Source organism: Chroicocephalus ridibundus, chromosome 11 (genome assembly GCF_963924245.1).
Source record: "Chroicocephalus ridibundus chromosome 11, bChrRid1.1, whole genome shotgun sequence".
In the NCBI taxonomy this organism is placed as follows: Eukaryota; Metazoa; Chordata; class Aves; order Charadriiformes; family Laridae; genus Chroicocephalus; species Chroicocephalus ridibundus.
In genome coordinates, this window is record NC_086294.1 from 9,848,704 (window position 1) to 9,870,872 (window position 22,169).

At 50.3% G+C, this 22,169-nt stretch overlaps 1 protein-coding gene across 1 annotated transcript in view; it reads right to left on the bottom strand.

The window, feature by feature from the left end:
• HTR4 (5-hydroxytryptamine receptor 4) overlaps positions 1-18,018 on the bottom strand; it is a 139,321-nt gene extending 121,303 nt beyond the window's left edge. Inside the window, exon 1 of the mRNA XM_063348680.1 lies at positions 17,600-18,018. The gene's annotated coding sequence lies outside the window, so the exon portion shown is untranslated. The remainder of the gene's footprint in view (positions 1-17,599) is intronic.
• Between the last annotated feature and the right edge of the window lie 4,151 nt (positions 18,019-22,169).

The following is a 22,169-nucleotide window of genomic DNA, read 5'->3' on the forward strand; positions in this document are numbered from 1 at the left end:
GGCTGAAGCACTGGTGGGCTGTACCCCAGGCACTGCATCACGCTTTCATAGCTTTTTTTGAAAAATTTCTATATACCTCTGAGTCCAACAGAGAGAAGACATTTTGAGCTGATGCTCTCCTCTCTTCAGCAGAGACAGCAGAGGTGCCTTTCTGAATTACAAGCACGGTCCCAGTTTTTCCCCAGAAGGCCTTGGCAAGCCCTTGGTGCCAGCCTGCAGCCCTGCTCCTCCTCCTCCTGCTTCTCCTCCTGCTCCAGCCTGGCTCCTGCTGAGGAGAGGAGGCGGTGGAGGGGAAGGAGGGCAGGCTGAACGCGGGAAGGGGAGAGCCCTCTGAGCCTTTCAGTTGTCCAGAGCTGGCTTAAAGCCTTTCAGCCACACAGACATCTTCCTCCCCATGCCCTCTTTATTTTCCGAAAGCAGGGGAAGGTGCTCCCTCAAGTGTAACTCCAACAACTACACAGCCCCGTGAACTGTTTGTTTGACTGTGCAGAGCATCAAAAGGAAACGTCAGCGAGACCTCCGAGATCCCTTTTCTGTGAGGCCAGGTTTTGATGTCTTTGCCCATAGCAGAGAGTACTTTATTCCTGAAGCAGCGATGTTTAAGGCTCTGTTTAAAAAGGGAGATACCAGCCGACACAGCAGCCACCAGCTCGCTTCGCCCTCTCCGTCAGTCTGCTGCTTCCCCCTGCCTCAGCCAGCCCCTCTACTGCTTCACCGTATCCCATTCCCACCGCTAAAAACCTTCCTTATTAAAAGCAATAGACCGGGCATTTAATTTTCTCTTTGCATGGCAGGAAATTACAATTAGTAATTTAGTACAAGTCGCTGTCTAATGCAGGAAGGGATGCCATCAGCTCCAAGCGCTTATTGAGAATAACTCAGCTTTTGTCATGCTGGTTACCTCTGAAACGCGTTCACTCGAGGAACTCGCGGGCAGCAATCAGATGTTTTTCCTGCCTGCTTTTCATCACAGCTCATCAGAAATTGGGATACAGTTGGGGAAAGGGCAGGGGAGAGAGAGTCTGAGATGTGATGAGAGAACTAATCCATGCTCGGAAGAGGAACCGATTTTGCTTTTTTTTTTTTTACTGCTTATTTTACAGTAAATAAAGAATTAAGGAAGATTGCTGAAAATGTGTCCATTCAGGCAGCAGCTGAATTTCCTGCTAATTGCTTTGGGATGGTGAGGGAGGAGGGAAAGTGTTGGGACACAACAATAAGCAGTTAAGTGGTGCGATTGGTGACTACCCAAAACCTTGCGTCTGCCCATGTGTCGCTAATGATAGAAATTAGAGACGTGTTCTTATGAAAGCCCCCTATTTAGTGAAAGATGGTGAACATAAAAAAAAAACCCAACACCTAAAATCCGTCTTACAGGGAGAGAGATAAGTGGAAAGTTATTTATCACGGCATTTATCTTGGCTGAACAAATAGTGCCCGGGCTCTGCTCCCCGGCTTTTCCCTGCTCCAGTCCCATGGGTCCTGCTCCGGCAGCCCACGACTCCCCCCGGCCGAGGGAGCGAGTGTCCCCGACTGGGCCTGGGACAGGAGCCAGCTGAGGACAGACAGAAGGATGGTTTCGCCAAAGCCCACCATGAAAAGGAGCGGCCCAAATCAGATTAACCCTCGTCAGGCACTAGGTGTGTCTTTGTGTCTCTGCCTCCCGGGTAGGTCTGGGTTCACAGGGAGGGGGAAGCTGCTAGGAAACCCCTGCTGAATAAGCACCAAGAGGAATTTGAACATGCATCCTGGATGCGCTCAGGAAGAAGGCAGGGGTACCTGCGGTTACAATGCACCCTTTAGAAACACCCGTGGCAACACGCACAAAGCGCCTCTGTACAGGGAAGCAGGAAACACTGAGCTGAGACAATCCCCTCCCCTGTTATCTCCGCCTTTGGTTTATTACATTTAACCACGCTTTTGATTGAAAGGAAGAACATCCTAATGGAAAACGGCATCAAAATCTTTCGTCAGCGCCAACTTAAACCAATAAAACCTCTGATCACCATCAAGTCTTGCAGATCCAGTAAGTAAACAGTTTTTCCCCATGAGTTTTCTTTGTGATCTTGGCGTTTCCACATAAAACCAGATTACACTGAAAACAGACTTTTCCCACAGGAAGTTTCCGTTTCTTACTTAAAAAAACCCAATAAAACACTACCAAGAAAACCTGCTAGGTCTGTCATTTAGTTGTTTCAGCTCCACATTTCTCTTCAGACAGGCTGTAAAACAGATTCTTAGGCCATGGGGAGAAAAATCAGATGGAGAAAGAGGTCTGGGAGAGACCCCGAGGAGCTGTTTAATCAGAAACAACTATATTTTAACCTGCTGCAGATGACATTTGGGGATGGAGATTCCGCGTACTCTTTATGCAGTCTCCCAGGGGGAGTACACGTAGGGATTATTCTAGGGTCTATCCTAAATCTTTCTTACTGCATTTTATTGCCGTGACTTCTTTTCCTACCCCTTGCAGACACTGAGATCTGTTTATTTCCCTCCTTTCCGCAGACACTCCTGCATCTGAAGAGCAGAACCATGAAGCCGCCCCGGGCCGCGCTGACACTGACACAGAGCCCAGCCTGCCCCAGCTCTGCTCCTCTCTCCTGCCCGGTTCTCAGAGCTCTCCCTCATCTCTCCTCTGCCTTGCCTGAAGAGCCATTTCCAAACCTGAAAAGCGCGCCGAAAGGAAGGACTCCTTCCCCCGCCTCACACATCGCATTCCTCTGTATGAGTGCTGCTGCTTCTGCGTTTGCTCTTCCTCAGCATTAGTTGGTGGGTTTTGTTGATTCCCTGTTTTCTGTGTAAGAAAGACTTTCCTGTCCTTTCCCATGCAATACCTTCCTAACCGATCATTCCCCATCCACTTCTTGTGCAGTCAGTGATTTCTGCTGAAGCACAGCTCATCATCATCAGGTCCATCAACCTTCATGTAGAGATCCTTTCCCAACAGTTACTCTGTGATGAGTACAGCATGAGTCCTAGAGAAAGTCTCCGGAGAGAGATTCCTGAGTTCTGCACTCGATCCATCTTCATAACCTCACAGTCAGGAGATGTGGGCACTCGGGTGTGATAAGGTTGACCTCCACCACAGGCTGGTAGGAAGCAGACTCTCTGCACCCAGTTCCTGACATGAGACACATGCATCTCTGCCACTTGGGGTACAAAAACACGTCACCAAGAGCTACATGCTCATAATGAACTCCTGCAAATTTTCATGGTTCGTGACCAAATTCAAGTGGACTGCACCACACCGCAGAGGCCATCGCACATCCAACGTGCCAGTGGAAGTGGCAGATTTCTCCAGACACCGTTGGTTCCCCAGAGGGAAGCCTGCGACGTGCTAGGGAAAGCTCAGCAGAAACCCTGACGCAGCGTGATCTTAAAATCTGTTTAGGGAAACTGTCTGTATTTATAATCAAGCCTGGATGGATGACTGTGGCTTCATATTCATTCATATGAGATGTGTGCACTGCCAGCAGTGAAAATGGCATCTTGATGTTGAGATGAGAGGCCGTGATCTCATGCTCCTTACGTGGCCAAGCACATGACACCATGTTTACGCCAGCCTCATACTCCATACCCAGGGCTGCGCTGGCTGGAGGACACCCAACACCTGATCCAACACATCGCCTGCCAGGACGAAAACCACTCCGTTTAAGAGTCTTTTGACAAACTTAGATGACTGAGAGAGGGCATGCAACAACTTGGTGCTTTGTGTTTCTGACAGGGCACCGCGTGTCGTCAGCCTGACTTTGTCCTCATGTGGGAGCACAGCTTTACACACCTAACGACGTTAAGACATAATTTTACATACAGCTGCTTACTGCAGAATTTGGAAGACAGTGTTTCCCAGACCACACTCTTCTCTCAACTTCTCTGAGCACCGCTAATGGCTTCTGTTATGGCATAGCATTGCTCGCAAAGGCCAGATAGATGAGGAGACAAGTTTACAAGAGAAGAGGCTCCAGATAGTCTGGCAGTGCCTTCCCCTATTAACAACAGAGCAGATAAAGGAGCCCCTTCCTTAAGCCAAGTAGAACAGAAATCCTAATTCATTTGTTGTTTAAAAAGTGCAGGAGGGAAAATTAATTTAAACTTTAGCTAGGTTTTTACTGTCTACGTAATGCTCCTGTAGAGGGATGGCCAGAAGAAAGCTGAAGGGATGAAGACCTTTCCCCATGAAGTGTCCACAAGCCACGTGGATAATCCATCTCACTGCCATAAAAGGAGGGAACTAGTCTTTCTCCATGCTCCACAGCAAGCCCTACAAGTGCTCTGGGATTTAAATTATAAAACCTTTTTGGTGTTGCCCACCCATCTCTCATCTCCCCATTTAATGGGAAGAAGAAAATCTCCTTTAACAGCAGGTTCCTCCATGATCTCCACCACCGCACAGTGCACACCCTCCTCCCTTTGCCCTGCTGGGGAGGTCTCCCTGGGACACGGAGGTCATTGGGTGCTTCATGGGGGCACAAAAGTCCACCTGAAACAGGCTGGACACAAACTCCATGAGGAAGACAACCTCCTGGGGCCAGCAGGCCAGCGGCCAGGGCAGACCTCGGCAAGCACAGGCTGTGACAAGGGGGAAGAGGAGCTGCAGAAAGCCTCCTGCGTGCCTCCCTGAGCCACGGCTCTCCAGGGAGATGAAACACATCTTCCCTTCGTCCCTCCCCGCATCCTCACTCAGCCACGCTGCAGCCACTGCCATCGACCCCAGAGCACCTCGCGTCCCTCCCCGGCTGCCGTCGCAGGGCGCCGAGGGCCAGGGCTGTCACCGCACAGCCCCACCAGGGGACACTTTCCCCGCAGGAGCGCGGTGGGAGCGCAGGCAGCGATGCGAGGCCGGGAAGGTCCATCCCATGCCGTCGCACTGCGCCGGCCGCCTGATGCTGTACCAGCGGTGCTGCGCGGCGTCCCGTGCCTGACACTATTTTTGCCTGGGGTTTGAGCTTCGGTGAAGGATGATAATCAGTGTGCGCTGTGTTTGCCATTTTTCACTGCAGACGTCTTTGGGGTGCTTTTCTTGCTGTTGTTGCTTTTAGCCGGGCTTTTTTAAGTCTTCATCACCTAAAAATGTTCTCGTGTGCCAAGATCAGAGCTTTCAGTCTCTCTTGGGTTCCCTATTTTTGGATCCTTGATCTGGGCTCTCGTTGCTAATTTTTTTTTGTATGTTTGTTTTTAAATAAACAAAAGCTGTAATAATAAATGTCCAGGGACCCACAGAGTAATGAAGAATTGGGTGGGATGTTTGCTAAAGAGGAGGGATGTGGCTGTGGAAGGGAGAGGAATTGACTGAGAAACCCAGAGCCAAACATCCCCGAATACCTCACAGCTCATCCGTCAGGCGGCGATGCCAAGGGGGAAGGCAGGGAGTTCTCGGGATGCGGATAAACACGGATGAGCCAGAGACGCAGTCAATCTGCTGCCACCGTTATCATTCTTGCTAATAATAAATAACGGCGTGTGCTCGCAGACCGCAGTCCCGCTCACCACCAGAGTGCCACGCAGCAGGAAAGCTCGGCTACTGGCAACACTCCATCTGTCCCCAAGCTTCTCCCTTGTCATTCCGCCTGGACAAGTGAGTCCTGGAGCGATGATGGCTGCAGCAGAGCAGGGCAGCACGGGGATTAGCAAAACAGGACGGGAGTACATGGGCTGTGCCCCCTCAGCAACCACCCACCAAGGCAGGGGCTCCAAAATCTGCCCAAAAGGGCCGCCGAGCGTAGGTAGAAGACAGGGAAGGTCTGGGACTATGTTACATCAAATGCAAACCATGCAATTATCCAATTTACCCAAGAACTACAAAGTAACCTGAAATATAAATTAGCTTTCAAGGCCCGTTTCATTCCTCACCAAGCAAATGCCGGCGTCCCTGGCTCACAGGCTTGGCTCAGAGCGATTAGCAAACGCGCGCCCCGACACCCCGACGGTGCTGCAAATGGGAGGAACCTGGAAACGCGCGAGATGCCAGCCGGGTCCCCAGAGCTGTCCTATGGAGAAGGCAACCCTAAAGCTTGACCTGGAATTAAAAGCTCTTCCCCTAAACGGGCTTAAAGCAAAATTGAAGGCTCTTCCTTGAAGACAAAGCTGGCAGCCTTGTCCAAAACCCTGAGGCTGAGCAGGGAAGCTAAACTTGGCGCCTTCTGGCTCGTATTGTACCCTGTCTGCCTCTCGTCATCCACCTCACCATGCTATCAGCCTGCTAGGAAAATACATGTCCAGAAACCCTCTTTTGACCAGGGCATTTTCTGTAAGTTAATTTAGGAAGTATGAGAGATGCCAAGAAAGCTGCTGTGTGTTCAAGAGGAACAGCTTCCCCTTCGCAGACCATGCTGAGTATCTCCTCTGCCACATCCCAGCACTTACTCGTTTCTCCAGGAGGTTTCAGAGCTTTCTGCGCATCCATACACAGCCCATGCTCTGCACAACCTCCTCCTCACCTTTTAATTTTTGCCTTTTCCTAGAACTACACAGCAACGTCTGCACTCGTTCACGAAAACCCCAGCAAACCAGGGCTCCTCCTTCTTCAGCACTTCAGCCCAGGAAGAACTAGTAGCAACGGGAGACCCAGAGCACCCCAGACCTACATCTGCACTGCCATAAGTCCACCTTTGCGAGGGACTGGCTGATCCTCTGGGACACCAGCTAGTACAGCCATAGCCGTGTATTATTAATACTAGTGGCTTCCTCCTTAATGACTGATGTGAGCGCACTAAGCACGGACACTGAAGAGCAAGGCTGGTGGGAACAGAAGGGCAGGGGCAGGGGAGATGAAGGACTGCAACAGCATCATCACAGCGAGGCAAAAATCTGTGGAGATGGCTGTAAATAGCTGATGTTCAATAAAGGCCTGAGGTAGATTGTTGGACCTGGCAAAACTGAACGGTAAAACGATGAAGCCTTGGAAAGCTGGGATTCCGGATTCAGCCCTGACCAGACCTGCAGACGCATGAGATTTGTTTGTCACCTCTGCAGTTTATAAACCAGGCCAAAAACTTCCTGAAATGGGTCTTCTGGCAGGATTTCAAGGCACTGCCTGGGGGTTGGTGTCAGAGCCGAAATCCAATTTATTTGCCAAATGTTATTTTCCTTCATTTACTATCTTGAAGGATAATAACCCAAGTCAAAATCCACATGCCACACCTTTGCTTCTTCTATCTGATCTTTTTTTGGTATTAATAGAGTTCCATCTCCTGGCACCGAGGTGCAGAATTTGCTCTTTCACCGGGAGTTCCCTGCCGACATTTTCTATCAGAGTTATTTCATTTATCACCCTTCCTAGTTATTATCATGTCCATCACTCTGGTGAAGTACGAATGATTCCAGGGAACCGCCTTATCTCCTTAGCCCAAGATCCTTTCCTCTCTTAAAGGCAGTTCGAGTGCCTTTTTTGTCCCTGTGACTTTGTCAGCTTTAAAGCAAAACCAGGACAATGTCCTGGCTCAGCAAAGTAAACCCTGAGGTCCCAACCCTGGCCATGGGGGTCACCATGTACGTGGGTGCACTCCGCAAGAAGAGCCAGCAGGGAACTTGTGCTGCCAAGAAGGAGCTGCACTTCCTAGAACTACGCAGTTAATTTGAAGAAGCTAGACCTTAATCTAGCCCTAATTCCCATTGATATCTCACATGTAATTCATTGGAAGCACGATTTGCTGAGTAGGAGATTTTTTTCATGCAATGTGTATTTACCAACCAAACAGTGAGATACTATGGTGAATTTAATGGCAGTTTATTAGCACCCCATGGTCATGGCATTGCAACGTAAAACATCACTGTGGGCCCCCTACTGTGATAATTTCAGAATAAAAACTTTAAAGTCCCTGTTGAAGAAACTATCAACAATTCTAGGCAAAATCAACCCAAATCCCAATGTCAGCGTTTCTAATGTGCCCATATAAATAAAAAATAGACACCTCAGGAAAGCACAAGGTCATAACCCCAAAAACATCACATGCAAGACACGTGTCGCATTGAATTACAAAATCCTTGGTGACCAGAGCCCACGTTCCTCCTTCTGCTGTCCCTGTAGTGCCTGACCTAAAAACTGAACCAACGATCTCATATTCACTGTAGGCCAATGCAGTTAAAGAGAGAGCTGGACAAGAGCTGATGCTCAAGGGAGCCACGGAGGAAGGAGATATTCCCTGTTGGAGCACTTTAATATGTAGAAAGGAAGATGCAAAGAGAAACTGGCCTGGTGCATGCACAGCATATAGGAAGGGTGTTCCAGCAGCTGCCCAAGGAAGGAATACTGGGGGCAATCACAGCTGTGGACACAGGAGGGTCTCAGGGGTCAATGGTTATGGCTTTAGTTATGGAAAGCCAGAACTGGAGTCTCTGCTCTGCCCGGGGTATCCTCGGCTGCCCTGGGCAAATTGCTTCACTTGGTTTCCCCCCCAGAACAATATCATGCCCCTATTTCAAGGATTACTGCAAGTATTAAGGGGAATTTAGTCAAGGCTCTGTGATGGTCATGGGGACAAGAAATGAGATAGATGGAGACAAGAAAGGAGAGAGCCAAAGCTCAGTGCTGGCTGCCTGACATGCTTTTCTTCTATGAGCTAATAATTTAGATTGGACAATGGTCTTTGCAGATATTTGCGCTGACTTTGCTCTGACTTCACGACAGACTGTCACCCACCGGTCTCACACACCATGGTGTCTCATGAAGAGCCCGTTTCTCTCCTCTCTTTTAGCAGTTACTTCCTTCAGTGGTAATGGTTACCCATGGGATCGGGGAAATCCTGAACTGAATGGGCAGAGGAAAAACAATTCACTTCTTCCTCTGATTTCCGTCTTTCCTGGTTATTTTTTAATCATCGTTGTGCGAGTAACGCTTGCTTTATTTTATTAAATGTAAACAGAAGTGCAGATAGGGCTGGTTGGTTTTTTTCATCAGTTATAATAGAGGGGATCCAATCAATAAGATAATGCAGCCAAGCAGAATGCACAGAAAATCATGCACTCATAAAAGGCATCTTTGCAATTAGTTTTTAATCAACTCCTGTGATTTTCCCCCGACCCGCAAGGCTCTTAAACTCACACTAGCAACGAGATGCTTACTTTGCACTTCTCTGACATGCCCCTATGCTTGGCTTCTGTTGAAAGACTCGGAAATTGCAGATGCTGAATTGCCTGTGTCCCTGAGAGCAGGTCCACGTGCGACATGACCTGAAGGTTGGATCCAAGAACATGGATAACTCCAGAATGGAAAGTGGATGAAGCCAAAAAGGCGGAAGGAAAATGAACTTCGACTTCCACCAGCAGCAGCTGGCTTCAAGCAACTGTCCCGTACGTGCTTGCACAGTGGGTCTCTCTGCCACCGGTCCCATTTTACTTTCACCAAATTCTCACCCACCCTCCTTGGAATGAGGGCAGCGGGGTGAAGCGCAGACCCACAGCACTGCACACCACACCACAAGCAAATCCAACCCAGAAGAGTCTCTCGGGCCTTACAAGTGCCCCACAGCACGTTGACTGTATTCTCCCTTTTCAGAAAAAAAAAAAAAAAAAAGTCTTCCTTTTCTAGAAAATAATTCTTTTTCTAGAAATCTCCTAGAATGAAGCAGGACGCCGCAAGCCCCAGATATTCAGTCACCTCCTACCTGCCCCATCCAGCCGCTGCCTTCCTCCCTCTTCTGCCCCTCCAGGCATGAAGGCTGTGCACAGCAGAGTATTTTCTGATTCATGCAGCCTATGGAAGTCGAGAAAACTTTCTGTCACCCATGCGTGCTGCGAGGCTTTCCTGCATAACACGATGCTGGGAGGTGAACCTGGCTGCTCCACCTGTGCCGGCTGTCCTGCAGGACAAGCAGCACCCGCCGCTCTTGGGGACCTGTGGTGCTCTTCCTGCCACACTTCAAGCTAGAAGGTGAAGCACCAAAGTTCTACTTCTTGCTGGCAGTAGCAGGATATCAGTAATTTGCCTAAGGTTAGGCAGGAGAGACCTGCAATACCCTCCCAGAACACCAAGCAGGTCCTGTCTCCAGCAGACAGCATCTCCATGGCACTGAGCTAAGTCTCTTGGTTTCATCCCAGAATACACTGGCTTCAGAGTAGGTCCTGGAAGGCTCCTCAGGACCTTTTGGTTTCTAATGCTTAGCATATGCCCATTCGTACTAAATCAGGTTCAAAAGTCATCTCAGCTCCATATGAATGATGGCATAAGTGCACCGGGGATGGGGAAGAGAGCAAAGGAAAGGAGCTGCCCAGCTGGCAGGGAGGAGAATGGCAACACCATCCAAGAGGGTGGCTCTGAAGGCTGGCTCCTCTCTGGGAGCTCACCCATGCCAGAAACGCAGCTCCCCCACTGCACACTCAGCCTCCGGCACCCTGCCCGCCCCCAAGGAGGATGCTGCAGTGCCAGCATCAACTTTTCTTCCTCACACGGGTCCCTATTCATCTTCTGCCCAGTAAATAGGACCTCACTTCTCGAGATGCCCTGCCAATTCCAACAGCCGTGCTCATAAAGCGAGGCACAATGCAGCATGCCAGGTCTAGTCTCCAGCAGCGAGCCCCGAGTCTCTTCTCCCTGTACACGCTCCACCTGGCACCGCACCAACCAGAAGAAGACCGTGTGCCTTCTCACAGAACAAAACTCCCAGGAACAGCCTGGAGTTTGCTCCGAGAAGACCAAAAAGGGTCAAACCACTGCCTGAAATCATTTCCTTCCATTCAGTCCTTCCAGACACTGTTATATGGGCTGTTTGGAAATCCTCACAGTCAAGTGAGGATTTAAACAGGGTTTGGGCTTCTTTTTTTTTTTCTTCTATTATTATTAAGGAAAACAACTGGTTTATTTCTTTTTTATTATTCCCCATCTGATATTTTGGAATTAATCATGAAGACACTTCCTTAGCTACGGTTTTTCTTTTGTTTATGCCTTTCTTTTGTAGGTAGGAGAGCGGACAAGATGATCGGAGAAGTCCTGTTCTGGCTTTAAAAATCCCCAGATTAAATTAGTGATAATACTACTGTCAGCTTCAAGGTGGGCAAGATTTTTTAGCTTTGGAATCTGTTTTTCCGTGGATGTGCCCCTCTTCACTGGCATAAATCAGTGCAGCGCCGCAGTAACATAGAGTATATCAGCACCTGTGCCACAGACACCGCCAGACCACAGGCAAGCGGCCGGGGCTCTGCAGAACAGGGGTTTATACCTGGCCCTGCTGCTAACCACCAACGGTGATTTAGAGAAGTCCGCTTTTCTCTCAGCATCCTTTCCAAAAGAATGAATTAACAGCATTGTTGTCTTCAGTAAAGCGTACAGAGTGAAAAAAAATGTAGTAGGTTAAGAGGAAGGTATTATTATAATGACAATTTCTGCTCCTTGACTACCCGGCCAGGACTTTTTCTCACCCGGAAGTCTGGTGATAGCAACAGCAGATGGTACCTTTTGCCAGGGAGAAGGGTGATTTGGAGAATATCAGTATTCCAATGGTCCATAAAGACCATATGCTGGTCTTTAATCTAACGCTCTCTTTTCCTGTTATGACTCTACCATTTGAATCCAGCAAAGGAGTTACGCTGGACATAGTGTTATGTTGATTCCTAATGCACTTACTTGGAAGATGCTTTCTCTTCATCTTTAACCCTCCTGCTCATTACTATTTCACTGATTCCTTTAGCCTCCCTTATCAGACACCTACATGTTCTAATTTCTATTCATTGCTATTACCTTCCCTTATTTTTCTGGGTACAACGCTGCCTGGTTTGGGGCTTTTATTTTATTTCTTTTTCTCTGCTGAATGATAAAAATTTTGCTCAGTAGTTTTTCCTGTTAAGGAAAACAGGTTTTCGTAACATCCCCATGGAGGGCCCATAAAAAAGAAGCACGTTCCACTGCTTTGACTCACCTAAAATCAGCTGCAGCCTTCAGGTCCTCTCAGGCAGATCTCTGAGAAGGGCTTTAATGGTGTCAGCTTTGACTTCACTAACATTAAAGCAGCCACGGCACACCATAAGAGAGGCCATCACGTCAGCAGATTGCCACAAACATTCTCCTCCAACTTTTCTGGGCCATATGGAACGAGCCAATCACTTCACTACAAGGGTCCAGTCGTACGCACTCAGCTCAGGTGCCCCACTAGAGTCAGGACACCTCAGGATACCTCAGGACACCTTCTTGCCTGATGAGCAAGGACTCATGCACGGAAGAGTTCATTTGTTGGATCCAAACGTTCAGCTGCATCCTTCAAGTCCTCTCAGAGAGACGTCTGAGAAAAGCTTTAACGGTGGCATCTGTGACCTTCCTAATGTTCAAGCAGGCATGGTACACCGTAAGAGAGATGGATTTGTTTGTTGCCATACATCAGTCCAAATTAACCCTTCTGCATTTAAAGATGGTATTGTGAGCTTTTCACGGATGCTACAAGAGTGGCTGCTCAGATGCTGAAAGGAATGATGTCAAAGTTTACTCAATTTCAAGGAAATTCAAGCATAAAGGTAGAAACCTTCAGGCAGGACTAGCCACAGCGTAGGTGTCCCCAGGGGTGCCAGAGTCCAACGGCGGCAAGAATCAGACACTCCTGCTGTGCCCCACACAGAAAGAATAAGAGAGGAGGACATGGTTCAGGGGGTGTTTCTGAAGACAAAGAACCTGACAAAGACCCCGAGCCAGGGTTCCCTCTGGGAGAGGTGCCGTGCATCCCCCTGATGAACAGGGGGAACTGCTGGCCCAGGCAAGAGCTGACTGTGCCTCACCCCCTTTAATGTATGGCATCAAATCTGTCTCCATGGGAACTATAATAAGGGCAGAACTTGTCCGTGCCGTCTCAAACCCAAAGGGGGGAAGCCAGTCAAAGGAAATAACGAGCCTCACAGCAATGTGAGCAAACGGAGCCCAAGCAGATGGCTGAGCAAGTGCCCTGTCATCACCCCACGCCAGCCCTTTGCTTCACTTGCTCTAAGCTGGGATGAAGTCCTCGTCCTGCTGCTCTGCCGTAGCCAACGGCGGCTCCGGCGCTTGCGGCTGTAAGCTGTGCTGCCGCAACGCAAGCGCTGAACAGTAGCCACTGGCCACGACCTCAGCTTCGCAGTGTGCGGCTGAACATGACCCTGTCCCAGCCAGAGACGAGAAGACAGGCTCCCAGTTCAGGAGGGAGCCAGAGGGAGCGTGGGGATGCGGCTGGGAATGGGTCCACGTGTGAGCGAGACCACACAGGCCCGGTTTGGAGAGGTGTTGAGCCTACGCAGAGCTCACTGACTTTAAACAATGCTGTGGGTGTGAGCGCCTCTACAGATGGAGGAGACGAGGGTGGGGTGGAGGAGGTGGGGATGAGATATACTGAAGGCAGGGCACTGAACTCCTGCCTCGGCTCAGTGAAATATAGACCCAGGGATCCCGGGAGAAAAGGGGAGAACCCAGAAGAAAATGCTCTCCCTGCTCAACTTTGTGGAAAAGGTCCAGATCCAACTCCTGCCGCACCAGACAACACCAACTCGTGGCTTTGTAAATCCCAGATCATCTACAAATAAACAAACCCTCCTGTCTGCATCAGGACATGGCTAAAACACCCCAGCATCACCATCACAGAAGGCCAGCAAGTGGCTTTTCACCATTATCTTCCCTGGAGACAGAACTGGGGTGGGCTGTCGCTGCACGCCAACACCACCGCGCCCTGGGTGGGATGCTCAGGGATGACTCTCGCCCTGGAGAGCAGCTGCCACCCCACCACCCATCCCCACCAGTGCATGAACCACTGGGAGAGTGCACCTCCCACTATTTTCTCTAATTGTTCCCCTAATCACATAAAATTGTCAAAGTTCAATTTGTCTTCTTACAGAGTAATTTGCTTTCCACCATGCATTGCTGGCTGCGTCTCTCACTGTAACCCATATGTCTGCAGCCACTCGAACGCATTAGGGTTGAGGAGGGGCCTGAATTGGATTATTTGGTCTAAGAAAAATAAGTCTAATGGAATTACACAACAAGACCAGATTAAAGTCAGCTGCTTCGAAAATACCGGTTTCGGTTTCATGTTAGCTGAGAGAACAAGCATATGGCTCATCCCTCTCCCATCTCCTGACCCACACACGAAGGCTCCTGTGGGAGGTAATCCACCCTCTGCACCAGCTGAGGCAAAGGTTAGATCATGCTGACAACCACCTGCTTTTCCAGAAGAAAGGCAGCCCCCAACAAAATCACAGAACCATAGAATCACCCGGGTTGGAAGGGACTTTTCAGATCATCAAGTCCAACCATCAACGTCACTCTTGAGAAAAACCATCACTAAACCACATCTCTAAGCACTACGTCGACCGGTCTTTTAAATACCTCCAGGGATGGTGCCTCAACCACTTCCCTGGGCAGCCTGTTACAATGCTTAATAACCCTTTCAGTGTAAAAATTTCTTCCAAATATCCGGTCTGAACCTCCCCTGGCACAACTTGAGGCCGTTTCCTCTTGTCCTATTGCCTGTCACTTGGGAGAAGAGACCGACCCCCACCTCTGGACACCCTCCTTTTGGGCAGTTGTAGAGAGCAAGAAGGTCTCCCCTCAGCCTCCTTTTCTCCAGCATCCTTACAGTGTGGAAAAACTCCGCTTCCTACAGCAATCAACCGGGTTTCCAAACAAACATCTCTGCCATTTAATTTGGTGTATTGGTCTTCTTAGACTCGGAAATTTTTTTGAGACACTACCTGAGGAATCAAGCACAGGAACTGTCCCATCAGAACAGAGAGGGGTCTCTAACTTGGCACTCATCACTGTCTTTTTCAGCAAAGGGCTAGGGAAGCCCTAAGTGGATAATTAATTAGTAGTCTTCCCAGGAGAGAAGATTTTCTTTAACCCTCAGGAGCTTAGTGATCGTTATGACCTGACACAGGAGGCTCTTTCAACTTGGCACACTCTCACCCGAGATGTTTAGCTGCAGAATTCTCAGTATTTATACCAACGCGCACCACAGTCCTTCTGCTAGAACCCCAGGCAGCTTAAATCAGCGTGGCTCCTCAACGAAATCACCAAGATTACTTTCATTTACACAATCTGGGCATCTGCACCTACGAGCCGCCCCAGGCATGGGGCAATCCTACCCGGCTTCTCTGCTCCTATACACCAGCAAGTGTTGGAAGGACAGCACGCCCCTGCTTTGCACTCAAATGACAGCTTGGGTTTCAAACACAAACGCACGAGGAAGATTTCCATATTGTGTAGTGTGACAGTTTGCTGTGCAAGGCAATATGTTGCCTCCTCGCACCTTCTTGGCATGCGCTCCTCACCCTTCACTTGCTGCTCCCACAGTGCAGGAGGCAGCAGGAAGCGTGGTCAGTCCCCACAGAGGACACCGCAGCCCTCACCTCAAGGAACTCAGCTCCTTCCACCGTCCCTGCCCACTGCTGGACCGGTGTCTGGATCCCCTCCAGGCACTGTCTCCTGCTGTCTCCAGCCCAGGAGCAGAGGAGCACAGAAAGCACGAGAGGTGTTCTCCAACTCTCGCCACACTCTGCCTGCAGTCCTCTGTCCCACGTCAAGCCATATCTCCCTCGCATTCATCTGGCAAACCCTTCCACCAGGTCCAGACAGACAGTTCTCACCCAAAGGACTTAGACCCATGCTGGCAGGCACCCTTGCCTGGAGGAGTGCCTTGCTCTTTGTCCTGCCTCAGATTTCCTGGAGATAAGGACTACTTGGAAAAGGGGAGCAAACATGGAAAACCAGATGTGCCAGCTGGCTCCAGAGGACGGGGGGGAGGAGGTGGGGGAGAACCACTGATGGCACTCACAGGAACACAGTTGGCGCAGAGGAGCTGCATGTACGATTTGGAGGTTTCCTAGAGGGCTTTAATGAGCCAACACGCGCAGTCAGTGCACTTGCTCCTCTTACTTTTAAATCAGTGCTTACAAAGTCCTGGGCAAATTAAACTATTTATGTTTATCCCCAGTAGGGGACTGTTTAAGGAAATAAGACACCTTAATGTGTAAGTACTTATTATTTAAGCAAACACACAGGTTCACTTATATGTTTGTTTTTCAACGGACGGTATTGACAGTGCCGAGGTCAGGCTGGGAGAGAAGAAAGGAAGCAGTGAAGACCTTTCCAGAGGAGAGGAAGGCTGCTGCTGCTCCTTGCACATCGCAGGAGTTCCCTCTCCTGGCTGGAACACTGCAGGGAGCTGGGACCCCGGGTTCCCCCTACCTGGGAGCAGGGGTGGGTGCATCTGCAGCTCCCGCACCACTGGTCTTCCCCCGAAGAGCGGTACTGCCCAAACTGCTGCAACATCCCAAGCTGTCTGCCCCGGAGACTGACCTCAGCCGGGCCATCCATCACCCGCTGCTACAATAACAAAGTCCAAATAATCTCCTAAAAAAACCTCTACCTTGCCTTTGCTATCCCAAGCAAAAACAGCCAAGTGCTGTAAGACGGGACAGAGAAAATGCTTCTGCTTCAAGAAACACAGGGCAATTTTCCCATTAAAAGAAAAGTATTTTATTTTTAAAAAGAAGTCATAATGACATCACACACTTCAAAGCCCTGTCCAGGCCAACTGCCACTGCCGTCTGGGAGCTTAAAGCTGGCAAACCAGGACCTAGCTCCTTCCTCGCTGCCCTGAAGGGGCAGAAACTTGCAGCTGTGTAAAGTTTTAATTACTCGCCCTTCTATGAAGTTTCCACAGGGGAAGTTTGTTTTGGAGCTAGGAGAGATGCCTGGGGGGTTGAGGAAATTACCCTAGTTTTTCACTCACTGACACAGCTCTGTCTCTCCTGGTGTCAGGTCCACAAACTGGCTCCACTCCCAATACCTGAATCAGAGCACTTAAACACGAGCAGGATTCCCACTAACTTTCCTCAGCTTTGGAGTAAGTCTGAGCAAGGTCAGTGTTCAGCAGCGATGAAATGCTTAGGCTCAGCGATGCGAGCCTGGAACAGGTACAGAGCTTGGATAGCTCGGTTGTGACAGGGAAAACCTTGCACTAGGGACATGACTAGCGCACCTTCAAGCACAGAGCTGTCTGAATCCCCGTAGCTCCAGTCCTGAAAAACACCTTCCCTTCAGCATCTTCACTTCAGTGAAGTTCCCTACGCCTGCAGAGCCCGACGAGCCTCTCTGCCTGGTAACTCTCTCAGCGGCACCGGGCTCCTGCTCTGTCCCAGCCGCAATAACGTTTCTCGCCTTCCCGCGGGTCGCTGCTGCTAATTCCAGCACTTTGCTCAAGGCCGCGAGTCGAGGGGCGGCATGGCAGCCGGCGGGCACCCACGCCGGCAACAAACACCAGCGCAAAACCCCTCTACCCAGAGCCGGCCGCCCGTGCAATTCCACACACACCAACCTTCCCACACACGAGCAACCGTGGCGCTCAGCCATGCCCGTGTCACCCCCTGTCGCTCCACGCACGCCCGCGGGGCGAAGTCCCGCTCCGCCGGGACGCCCGGCTCCTACCCCGGCCATTGGCCACCGGCCCGGCCAGGTGCGTTTGCCCCCCGCAGCCGGGCACAAAACGAGCCAAGACGGTGACAAAACCGCCGGGCGAAGTGGGCTCGGGTCAAGCTCCTGGGAGCTGAGGGCGCAGAGCCCGCCCGGGGGCTGCGGGACCCCCCGCCGGAGCCCCCGCTCCGCCTCCCCCTCCCGCACGCCGCCCCTCTGCGGGGTCTCCCCCCGCCTTACCATCGCCGTGCCAGAGCCCCGCGGCGCACGGCCCGGCCCCCCGGCCGGGACTCCTCATCGCGGCGGCGGCGGGGCGGGATGGGGCCGCCCGGGCCGGTCTCCGGTGCTGTGCGGTGCGGTGCGGTGCGGTGCCGGGGGGGGTGGGGGGTGGTCCGCGCTCTCCGCCCGCCGGGCTGCGGCGCTGCCTGCCGAGCGCAGGGCGCGCTGCCCCCGCCCCGCCGTTCCGCGGCCGCGGAGAGCGCCCGCCTCTGCGCCGCTCCGCCCCGGAGGGCAGCGGGGATGCTCGGCCCCGCAAACCCCCGGCGGTCCCTTCCCCAGCCCACCCCGAGAAAAGTTGGGTCCGTCCGGCCGCGGGGAGCCCGGGGGGCTGCGGGGCTGCCGTCCCCTCCGCGGGTCGAGGGTGGCTCTGCCCGTCTCGTCCCCCCCACCCCCGGCAGCCTCAGCGCTCCCCGGCACATGTGCCTCGAGTTTCCATCTCAGTGCTTTGGGTCGCGCAAGTCTCCCTTGGTCCTGGCGAAGACTTTCGGATGCTTCTCTCTCTCTCTCTCTCTCGGCTCTTAAAGCCAACGTCAGGGATTTGTGTGTGTGTTTGTTTGTTTGTTTGGGTGCAGAAATAGCAGAAAGGAAGCAGAGCCACGCTGCAAGTGCATTTTTCACTTGAGTGTCAGCCCAGTTCCTTTGACATTATTAGAGCTTTTGGCAGCTGAAAAATCTGGCCCTGTGACCTTTAACAAACCTCAGTCTTGACAAAGGTGGACACCCCAACCAGCTCTTCATCTGAATTTTTAAAATACCTATTGCAATATCGAAGTGAGCATAAAAACAGGATCTGAGCAGCTCCAGCCTCAGGTATGCTTGCCTTCCACACCTGGACTGCATTTTGTATTTTTTGGGTTTCAAGCTACAGTGCCTTTGACAGTTTCTCCTTTGGAAAGTGCCTGTAAACATCTCATGTAAACATAAGGCTCGGTACTGACAGCTGCAGGGAGCATTTCTGACCAGACCTGCTTTTGGAAATGAAGCGATACTTCTCCAGCTACCAGCACTCAGCTTCAGCTGCAGCTCCAGGGTTTAGCTGGATTCCCTCCATTCCTGGTATCTCCAGGCCTGCAGGAGACTAGGGTCCCCCATTCCCTTGGTATAACTATGTGGGCTCCATGTGTACCCTAAGAAACAGCCACTGCTGATACAGATAACTCACAAATTGAAACCCAATCCACAGGGCAAGGCCCTTCGTCTTGGCGTCTCCATCTCGATGTAACTTCTGGCTACAAGCGTTGGCAGATCTGACTCCAGGAGGCTGACTGTTGAGTGAAATCCATGGCACGGATTCAGGCAGACTGCTGGACTCATACAACACCTCTTGGGCTTTGTGGGTCACCCCGAGGGAGGTCACTGTGAGCCCTTCAGGCTGTCGTTTCTCAGAGCAGAACTGCACTGGAAAGGGGTGTTCCAGAGTACACACAAGTTCAGAGAAGTAAGTTGGTTTGTAGCCATCCGTTTCGTGCCCATTATTCACCATTTAGGTCCTTGCACCTGGAAAAGGGACATCTTTGGTTGTGTGTAGATGCAGGAGAAACCAGAGCACCCAACAAAGTGCAATATATGTTGCTTGCTGACAAGATACATAAGGTTTCAGAAATTAAATGTATATTGAACACAAGTTATTATCAACTTGTTTGATAGGACCCATTTTTTAAAGAAAGATCTGAGGATTTTTGGCAAAGATCTTTCAACTGATTTCTCAAAAAATTTGGTGGTATTTTCAGCTGTTGCAGGCAAACACGCCTTCCCAGGCTGCCAGACCTCGTGTTTGTTGCATGCATTTGTTCATCGCTATAGTAACTGAAAGACAGATAAAGAATAACATTAAGAAAATTAAAACTGGGATCAAATCCATGAAGGGACACCTTGGCATAGTTTGGATATTCTCAGACTTGCACCACCGAGGACAAAGTGGATGAGGCTGGGCTGGGTGCAGCTGAGAAGGGTCATTTTGAAACTGGAAGCTAAAGCGTTCCTGAAACACTTTTGTTTTGCCTTCATTTTCTTCTCTATAGTACCAACGTGAGCTTTCTGCACAACTCATTATTATAGCCTCTAGCTTTAATACTAAATCTATATATATGTGGCTTGATGTCTGCTCGCGGAACAAGCATTTGTAGCTCTTCCTGACAAGACCCGAGTCCGCAGAGCAGCTGCTCGCTTGCCTTCGCCATTGTTCTGAGTCAGGATCTCCAGCAGCAGCTACTAACGAGCCTGATGGCACAAAAGGGAAAACATCAGAGTGTGGAGCCCTAAGCCAGGCACACGCTGCGGTTTGCACATGAGCAGGCAAACTGAAGTCAAACGGGTTTGTGCGCTTTCCTAGCAGGTGTTTAAATGCTTCGCTGGATTGAAAACCAGCAGCACTGTGGGTCAGCTGCTCACCTGCATCCGTCAAGTTGGAGAGTGATGGAAAAGAGAACCGAGCGGTTCCCTTCCTGCTGGCACTGCAGCAAACTCCTGTCCCAGCCTTGCTGTGCTCCAGCAGTCTTACAGAAAGGCACTTTGAAAACCTGAAAGCTAGAAGGCAGATTCAAAACTTGCAGTCAGGGGAGGGTCTTGACACCTTAGGCCCCCGTCTGCCCAGCCCCAGCGGCTGGAGCCAGGGATAAACCATGCTGTGCTGGTAGCAGTTTGGCTATGTCCTGCTGGAAGACCGGGCACAATCCCAGCCCGCACCCACCCACTGCACGAGCACTGGGTTCTGCTTGCGCTGTCTCTGCCACCCAATTCCTCCCCTCCTGACCCTTTGGTGTGTCCCTATCGCCAGTATTTGGAGGAGAGCAATACTCTACACCACCAGTACCAGGTGTACATAGAGCCATCTCTCCATCCAAGCAAAACCTACAGCAGCAAAGTGTTTTGCTGTCTGCAGCGTGGGCCGGGTGGATCGAGAGCCAAGGGAGGCATTTGCAGAAGCTTGAAAACAGCAGAGCCCCTTGCGTAGAGACACCTGAATGTGAGCAGTGCCCGAGCCGCGCCAGGCTGCCTGCCGCTGCTCCTCTGCTCGCCTGCTCCGAGGATCCAGGCACTCTCCTTGCTTTACCGTGAAGTAACGTGCACACCACGGAGTGGGAAACGGATTTTGATGCACAGAGGAGGCAGGGTGCAAGACCCTTCCATCGCCAGGTGTTTCTGAACCCTGAGAAAAGGTCATGCCGAACCCCAGTGCTGTCACCGATTTTGGTCATATTACATCACACCTCCTCCTTTTAATGCAGATCCCCCTCCGGGATTATCAAAGAGTTTATTCAGCCTGAATGGGATGACTACAAAAATTTAATTAAATTTTTAAAAAGAAAAATTGGAAAGGATTAAAGAGGAAGATAAGGCAGTGGCTTTTTCCTCTCTGCCCCCCCCTCCCCTTTTTTCCTTCTGTAACAATAATAAAGCCAAAGATCTAGTTGAGAAAAAAAGTGTCTGAGTGATTCACTGGGACTGAATCACAGTCACTATGCAGTGGAATTCACTGCCTTCGCTTCTGCAGTAGTAACTCCGTCGCTGCTTTAGATCACTGGCTGCGCTTTCAGGCACAGATATAAGACAGAGAGGGAGATAAAACCAACTTAACAGAGAGGCTTTTTGGTGTGCGCGGCGTGTTCCCTTTGAACACAGCATGGTCTCCTTTGCCCAGTTGTGTGGGATGGATTTTATTAAAAAGAGAGCCTGAATAAATTAAGTTTCTGAGGGTTATACCTGCCATTAGATCATGCAGTCCTCCCACTCTGCTGGGGAAGAACTTCTTTCTTTCTATTCCATTTTAAATGCAAGCTTCCCCACTCTCGCTGGGAGGTTACCTCTGAAGTAAGCACTCTGCCTGGGCCACGGCATCTGTTTGTACCCAGACCTAAGCTGGAAAGTCCAGATGCAGCACCCAAACACCTTGGATCTGTCAGTGGTTTGGATACCAGTCCATTTTGCGAGGGAAACCATTGCGCAGAGGTGAGGCAGGAGGAAAATTCTGGTCTACATCTGATTTACAGCATCAGCTGATCTGGTGCTCGTCCTTACTTAGAATTATGTCTCACTGTTGTCACCACCTCCTTTCTTTACATTATTCATTATTCGGTCCAGGGAGCGCTCTGGATGCTACAGCATTGCCATGCATCCGGGTTCCTGGACTCATGATAAAAACGCTCAGCCTGAGATAAGATGGGAAGCAGTTGAAAACCAAAGTGATCAAAAAGAAGGGGATAACACTAGTGATACTTAAACAGACAGCCCTTTAAATAATCCAACTCCGACATCTACGGTTTGAAATCTCACTGTTTGCAGAGCACTTTGATTTATTCACCATACTTCATTTACAACACTACCTGGATATTTTAATCTTAAATCCAGTTTAAGGCAGGTCTGACTTTAAGCTTTGGAGGACAACATTTGCATTCATTTTTAACAGTGTAACTATCACTGTTCTTAATACAGACATCGTTAATTCAGGTTTCATCTGAGGGTCGCAAAATTATTTTGCAAGCATCGGAGCGACCCTTTGAGGTATTTATTATCTCAGGACCAAAGAAGAAAC